The sequence below is a fragment of the Calidris pugnax genome, unplaced genomic scaffold (genome assembly GCF_001431845.1).
Source record: "Calidris pugnax isolate Ruff unplaced genomic scaffold, ASM143184v1 scaffold82, whole genome shotgun sequence".
Classification (NCBI taxonomy): Eukaryota; Metazoa; Chordata; class Aves; order Charadriiformes; family Scolopacidae; genus Calidris; species Calidris pugnax.
This window is the reverse complement of record NW_015090833.1, coordinates 2,304,546-2,312,452: the sequence shown is the minus strand read 5'-3', so window position 1 is coordinate 2,312,452 and position 7,907 is coordinate 2,304,546. Positions and strand designations below refer to the sequence as shown.

At 49.0% G+C, this 7,907-nt stretch overlaps 1 protein-coding gene across 2 annotated transcripts in view; it reads right to left on the bottom strand.

Moving 5' to 3' along the window:
* The window catches only part of PIK3CD (phosphatidylinositol-4,5-bisphosphate 3-kinase, catalytic subunit delta), a 50,167-nt gene extending 42,260 nt beyond the window's left edge, over positions 1-7,907 (bottom strand). For both annotated transcript variants that reach the window (XM_014941489.1, XM_014941488.1), the window contains exons 1-2: positions 7,886-7,907; positions 6,514-6,687 (exon numbers count right to left, since the gene is read on the bottom strand). The gene's annotated coding sequence lies outside the window, so the exon portion shown is untranslated. The remainder of the gene's footprint in view (positions 1-6,513; positions 6,688-7,885) is intronic.

Below are 7,907 nucleotides of genomic sequence, written 5' to 3'. Positions count from 1 at the left end.
TCCCCCCCCCCCCAAGCACAGGAAATATGGCATTTAAGGCTGAGGCAACTAAATGGGTTTGTTAATTCCATCTGCATCCTTTCACTTGGCAGGGCTCTACAATTTATTCTCGGTATGTCCAAAGAACGCAAATAGGAGAAAAAGAATCTGAACCCTATTCAGGTACAAACTGCTGTTTTCAAACACAGGATAAGTGCACACATGAACCACTAAAATAAAAGGCATTCAGCAGAAGCCCGTTGTATGGTTTCTTTCTTAAAGACATGTAACACCAAAGTGAGAGGAACCCTCCCGGCTCCATCCACTTGCCCACAAGCAGCAGGACACAACTCCAGCTTCCTCCACAGACACCAGGCAGCGTGGTGTCCCCAGGTGCAGGAAGAGCTTGGAGCTGCCAGCATTAGCTCCTAGCAAGAGACAGGTAAGTGGCTAACTCCCTCCTACCACCTCAGCAGAGACACCAGCTCACCTAAATTCCCTCTCGCTTACCAGAGAGTTTTTCCAGCAGGACAGCCGTGCAGCCCAGGGGCTGCTCACACAGCCCTGTGGAAACCAAGGCTTCAGCCTCCGGACTCTGCTGGTTCTAAATTCAGCCCTGCACGTGCCCTGAGCAATTCTAACCATATCGCTTCACCTCAGAGCCCATGAAACCAGCAAAAAAATTTGCTCATTCACAGCTGTCAGAATACAAATTTAGAAAAAAAAAAAACGAGCAACGTGCTGCTGGAGATTGGGGTCTCCCAAATCTCCCAAGTACTGGCTGGCAGCTTCTCCTGAGCCAGCCCTACGCTTCAGCCCAGCATCTTATCTGCCAGGGCCTGGGAGCACAACACTTCCCCATCAGCAGTAAGGATTCCCAGAAACATGAGCTATGTTTTATCTGTCCTGCTTCCTCAGCACACATGCTGTATCACACAGAGACCGGATACAGAGACCACAAAACCACCCATCTGCCTTAAGAGGAAGGGAAGTAAAAAAGGGGAGGAGGCAAGGTTTACAAATTTGAATAAAGCAAAACAAGCTTCCTTCATCTTTTGCTCATTAACAATAAAATTGGCAAGTTTCTGGAATATCTGCTACCTCAGCCTTTCCCAATGGCAACAAAAGCTGCAAACTACCAGGACTCTCCTGCCCAGCAGAGACAGAACTCACAGCAGTGGCTGAACTGCTCCCTTCTGCTGAGGATTTCTACCTGATGCCTCATCCCATCAGACACAATGTATCTTATCTAAGCTATTAGCACTACAGTGCCAAGTTCAAGTTGCTCAATACCTTGTCTTTCCAAACTCACTGATTATTTCCTCAAATGGGGGGATTTTTCCAACAGAACCTGGCATATCCAACGGAGTGGATATGCCAAAGGAAGAATAACTGCAGTTGCAATGTCTCTAATACTTCGTTTACCAAGTCTCTCCCCTTCCCACTGCTAAATTCAGAATGTTCTACTGGTTGGACCTTAGATCTGATCCCGTGTGACAGTTTTTACACGAAGTCAGCTCTGCACAGATTAATTAATACTCCTGCACCACCCCACTTTCATCTTCCCTATTGCCTTGGGAAATCGGAACAGAGCTCTCCAGGCTGTAACCGTGTTTGCACTATCTTGACCTCATGAGTAGAAGTAATTACAATTCTCTTTTCTCCGGGTCATTTTGCTGTTTGTGAACAGCGAAATGCAGCATCACTCCTTTTTGTCAGGGTTTATGCTACTGGGGTTGTTTGAGATACACTCTTTATCTTTCATTGCAGCAGTCTTTAAAAAAAACAGGATTCCCCATCGTAGCTGCCAATTTCCAAAAGCCCCAACATCACCTCAGACTTTCATCCTGGTGGACAGAGAGATTATTTGTAAAAATCCCACGTTATGGTAGGGTTCTGACCCTGAGGTTCAAGTTAATCAACCCACACTTGACAGAAATTAGTTTACAGCACAACTTGCATATCTCAAAGCTAGGGCAAGCAAGGGTGAGAGAGAAGTTTGTGTTTTAGTGGGATGCAAACCCACAGAACCAACCTCTAGAAGGTACACAGGCTATCAAAGATTCATGCTTATCAACACTGCACTGTAGCCGCCCACTCCCTACCATAAGACACCCTCAATCCTTGTTCCTCCTACTGCAAAATACCCCAAAACATCTTGCTAGAATACCTCTGCATCCCCCCACCTACATCTTCCTATACTACTACTTCCTCCTCCACCAGCCACATCTCCCACAACCCTCAAACACCCATTTCGAGTGCAAGGCAGGTACTCTGCTGTGTTCTGCCAGACAGTTTAGCAGCATGGGATGCTTGGGTGGCCAACATGATGACATGTACACCCAAGGTAAAGACCTGGCCCTCATGCTGGCCAAGTATATTGTTCTGTGAACTTCATGGAGGTAGCACAGAACATCTGAGGAAAACGCATGGCCTCCAATACCTCCTCATTTATCTCAGGCAGCAATTTTCCTCCTGGCCTGCTTGGACACAAGGCTGGCCTAAAAAGTGCCCCGTGGTATGGACTTGCTTGGGTAGGACACCCAAGATCCCTACAAGCCACGCAGCCCTACTGACTGCAGGGAAGGGTATCGCACAGGCTAAACGTTATTCTGTTGTTTCCTAAGACTGTCCCAAAGAAAGAGCCACAGGGAGGCAGTAATGGAAGCCCTTTTCCCAAAAGAAGCAAGCACATTTGACGGGAACCTCAGATCTCCCTAAAAAGATGTGCGGGGTCACCAGCCCCAACCCAACAGGAGAGCCCAGCAGTGGGATGAGCAGCGTGTGGACTGGCTGGTGCACAGCACGGGCTGTGACTGCCGTCTCTGGGGGGCCATCACAGTTGCTTCTGTCAGTCTGCAGATAAACAAGCTCTCAAACAGCATGGCTTTGGACTTCTCACAGCACGTCAGAGAAAGAGAAATGCATGTTGTCACACCATGCAGGTCCCAAAGCATCAAGCACGAGCCTGACAATAGATTTCCATGGGTCCAAACATGGAGCTATTCCCCACGATTCCCAGAGAATTCAAGTGTACTCCCCTCTTCACATGTATTTCTGCCCTGTGGAATATTTTTGTAAAGGGGAAATAAAAATCTGTGCAAGACAGACCTTCACAGGAAACTAGGAATGAAATACACACAGACCCAACTCTGTGCTGACCCCTTCCTCTGGTTCAGACCAGCCCAGCGAGCAGCAAAAACTCCACGTAGGGGCCAAGTGCCCCATAACCCCTCAGTGATTTTGAGATATGGAGTCATTTCCTAGGGGAGCAGTCAGAAAACATGCATCCATTGGTACTGATCCCTTCCTTTCTCAGAGTCATATGGGCAACAAACCCATCTTACAATGCCCAGAGCTCTTCATCACTGGTCAAAGGGAGAGGTGGAGGAAAACAAGCATGAGACAAAATTCCAAGTTTCAGATGAAAGCAAATCCTCAGCTTCCTCTCCCCGCTTTGCCTCAACTCATTACTCTGCAGGAAAGCTGCAGGCTGCTTTGCCCTCCCTAAGGTTTCCCCTTACATTAATTAGTGTGAGGGTAATAAACGTGTATTTTTCCCAAAGAGGAGGGATGGACAAGCCAAAGCTGATATGCACATGGGACTAGTCCACACACCAGTCTGTCGGGACAGAACATAAAACCCCAGTGTTACTGGATGCCAAATTACCAACACAGGCACAACGCCGGTAATAGGAGGGAGCATATGTTTTGAGTTCACACACCCTGAGGAACACATAGTTGCACATAAAGGCAAATTTATGCAGAGTGTAACAGACACATTGGAAATTACCCACTCAGTATTTAACAAGCCCAGCAGTCAACACAAAACACACTAACACAAATCTCCTCTGATGAAGTTTAGCAGCCACAGCTCCGGTGTTTACAACACACAACTGCTATTGAGAGGGGGAAAAAAAAAAAACCAACAAAAAAGAGAGGAAAAAAAAGCAGCAAGTTAGCAAGATCACACATGGAGTAGCGTTCCACAAACCTCTGTGAGGCTGCAGCGTTAGACAGACACGGAAGCTCTAACGCCCACAAACAGATTACAAAATTACTAAACCCCAGGACTACAAAAATACCTTTCAAGTTTATAAGAAGCGAGCGGCGCAGAGCTCACAGGTGATGTGTGCCGCGTGGGAGACAGCAGGAAGTCACTTTCATTGCGGGCATCAGCTTTGCTGGGGGAGGACACCACGGGAATTTTTATGTACACACACGTTTGACATGTCTTTACACACAATCAATACACTTGGTGGGTTTGAACTGACCCCAAGCTTTTCCAGGTGCAGACCCATTTCAGTGAGTGTTCTGGAGGGGTTTCAAGCTTGGGATTGCTTTGTTGGTGGGGGTTGTGGAGTAAATAAAACAGGTCCGCTGTACACTGCGGGTGAGTCACTTGAACAGTGAGAGATTGTAAAATTAACCCACAAATTCCCCTCCAAGAAGAGACTGGGAAAACTCCCGCAGCAGGTAAGCGTGTCTCCAGAGACACAGAAGCAAGTCAAACTGTGACCATATGTGGGGGTTTTGTAGGACTCCCCCCTTACAGGGGGGGGACGGTCCCACTCACACCCAGGTACCAGCTTCCAAGAAGAGACTGGGAAAACTCCCGCAGCAGGTAAGCGTGTCTCCAGAGACACAGAAGCAAGTCAAACTGTGACCATATGTGGGGGTTTTGTAGGAGGACTCCCCCCTTCACTTAATCACACAGAAAAAAACACGCTGTATCTGCTTCCCTTGTGGCATAATATAAAAAAAATCCCAATTCAGGCTCTGGTCCTGTGATGTGGATGCAGCCAACAGAAGCTCATAGTAAGACTGGCCTTTGCAGCCCTGCCTGCTGACAAGTACTGACAACCCAGCTCTTTATTCGTCTAAAAATGAACACATGCTGCTGAGAGGTGCTAGAAACAGCCTCGGGGACTGCCGGCCCGCAGAGGTGTGAGTGCCTGCCATGCTGCCCCAGCTGAGCAGGGACCTCCAACACAGCGGGTCAGACTCCATGCTGGAGCCACCCTCCCAGATCCATGGCAAACTGGATGGAGAACCCCCAGCCCCCACCTGCAGACTGCCACCAACAGGGACTCTGAGCTTGGACACTCGCCTAGCAGCAGCCTTTTATGCCAGCAGAATGGCTTTGCTGCCTTCTTGATCACCAGCAAATATAATTCATTTTGCAGGGGACATTAATAGGATAGATTTTGCTCTCGTGTCAACAGAAGTGTTTCCTTTACAACTTCCATTAAGCTTCCTGTAAAACATGGGTCGGTGTCCCAACCGTGCTGTCGGGCCATCACTGCTCTCCTTCAGTTCCTGGGATGGTGTTGCACCTTCAGCATGGGCCTGAGTTGCACCAGAGCTCTAATTGTCTCTGGTTCCTCCTTCAACACATACACACCAGTGTAAGGCTTGGCCCATGAGCTAAGTACGAAAAAAACTAGGATCCCCTGAAAAGGCATGGAGTACTGAACAACCCCAAAAACCAAGGCTTTTATATTTTCAGGGTTCATTTCAAACCCTAGTTAAGAACATTTTAATCTCCTTTATTTAGTTTACCATAATAATGACTTCCACCTCTACCAAACGTAAAAATGAAATAAAGGTTTTTGCATATTACCAGCTTCTGTTTTGCCCACTGATCTCTCATATCCTGCCACACAATGCCCTGCACCCATTCACTCATTCTTTCAACAGTAGTTTGCTGTTCATCCAACCCCACACAGTAGACACACAGTTACATTGGGTCAATAATTCCTTTTATGAGATACTTCTAAGCCCCTAATTAATCACCTTTATTCCCTATTTTGCTTTGCTACACAAACCATTAGGCTGAGGTAGATGTACAATGGAATCTGTCCGGAATGACTGGGGCAAGGGATGAAAATGCACACATGTAACCTTTCAGGCCTCTAAAACACCACAGAGCATCCCGTTCTCTACCAGAGGGGCTGATATAAACCAGCATTTAAGTACCAAAGTCAGCATCTTCTATGCATCAAAACATCAGCCGAGAACCAAGGATTTTCCCACCTTCCAAGGAAGTGTTCTAGTTATGTGGAGACTACAAGGACCAGGCTTTGAACAACCACTGGATCCAAAGCATCCCTTGGCTTGTGCCCTTCCCTCTTTATGAAACACAGGCTCCTTTACTTTGAGCATTTATGTTGCTCAGTACCCGCCTTGCACATGCACACCCCCATAAAACAGGCTCACAGAGAAAAGTAATGGGAAGCAGAACTACACTAATGCAATCTGAACTGGAGCTAACCTCGTTTGTGTGCAGGGCTGATGATGAAAGGGGTTGTCAGCAAGGAAAGAGATAGGAAAGCAGAACGTACACGTGGCGATAAAACCAGGCTGCAGTTCTGTGGGGCTCCCAGCTCCAGAGCAACCACAGAAAGAGCATCAGAGCAATAAACCATCATTCAAGCTCAGCAGGACCTTACATCCAACCACAAGTAATAGCCAGAGGGAGGAAAAAACATGCAGGTAAAGCAACCAAAGAGAAATGGAAACGTAAAGGCATACCTCATTCTGGAAGTAAAACAATATCACTAGAGAGAGGCAGAAGAACATCAGGGAGTAAGAAAAGCATCTGACAGGAGGGTATCAAGAACCTCGCTCTGGTGGAAACTTTCAAGCAGCCTTTTAGGCAAGTTCACAGTCAATCAACTGTGCTTTCAGCGCTGTCTGAGGAAGCATCTAGGGGGAAACAGTATATTTAGTGGTTAAAGTAAGAGCTTGAAAACAACTTGCTAAGTTCCATTCTCGACCCTGACAACTGTTTGATGAGTGACTTCAAACAACTAACTCTATGTTTCAGTTTTCTCAGATGCACAAGTATCTCTCATGAAGGATGTTGCAATTACTAAATGCTGGCAAAGTAGTTTGGGATCTTTGTGCTTTTGCTGTTACTGCTAACGTGGGCATAGCTTGGGAGATGGAGGAAGTTGTGATAAACTGAAAGGTTGCTGAAATTAGTCTTTTTCAACTGCTCCCGTGAGTTGGCAATACCAGAAACCCAAGTGCATCTTGCTGATGAAAACAAAAAACAATATGCCATACATCTGACAACCCTCTGCCACTACATTCTATTTTCTCTACTTTCAGGTTCCCATCTCCAGCACGTAGAGCACGCCACACTTAGGTGTTAAAAGCTCTTAGAAGACTTCCTCATGCCCTGCCAAAACACACAACCCGAAGCCAACTCCTGGTAGACACACACCGCTGGCAGTGACTAATCCAGTGCCAGAGGAGGCACGGATGCCCAGATGTTGCCAAGCATGTACCAATCTCTGGGTGACTCTAATCACAGTGACAACGTACCGAACCTCCCGGGTGAGCACCGGGGAGATACCCCGGTAGGACCAGAGCCCCCCCAGCACCCCGGTCAGCCGGGGACACGAGTGGGAGCCGTTCGCTTCCCGGCCAAAGAAGAAGGACGGCTGCCATCCGCCCGCCCCGGGAGGAGCGCTGCCGCCAGCGCATCCCCTGCGGGGGTGTACGGCGCCGGGGCCCCCCAGCACCCCGGTCAGCCGGGGACACGAGTGGGAGCCGTTCGCTTCCCGGCCAAAGAAGAAGGACGGCTGCCATCCGCCCGCCCCGGGAGGAGCGCTGCCGCCAGCGCATCCCCTGCGGGGGTGTACGGCGCCGGGGGCTGACCCCAAACCCCACCGATTACCGCCTCCTAACGCACCCCATTTCCATAAATACAGTTTGTTAAAGGAGCCCGAGGAGCGACTGGGATTTGCCGCGGAGAGCAGACACAGCGCGACCCCCCGCTCCCGGCAGCGGGCGGAGGGGGGGAGAGGCGGCAGGCGCTCGCCCTTCCAGCGGGGTCCCGCTCCGGTTCCCCCGCCCCGTCCCCGGTCCCGGTGTCCCCCCCGTCCCTCCCGCTCACCTGCGGTGCCGGCCCGCGGCGG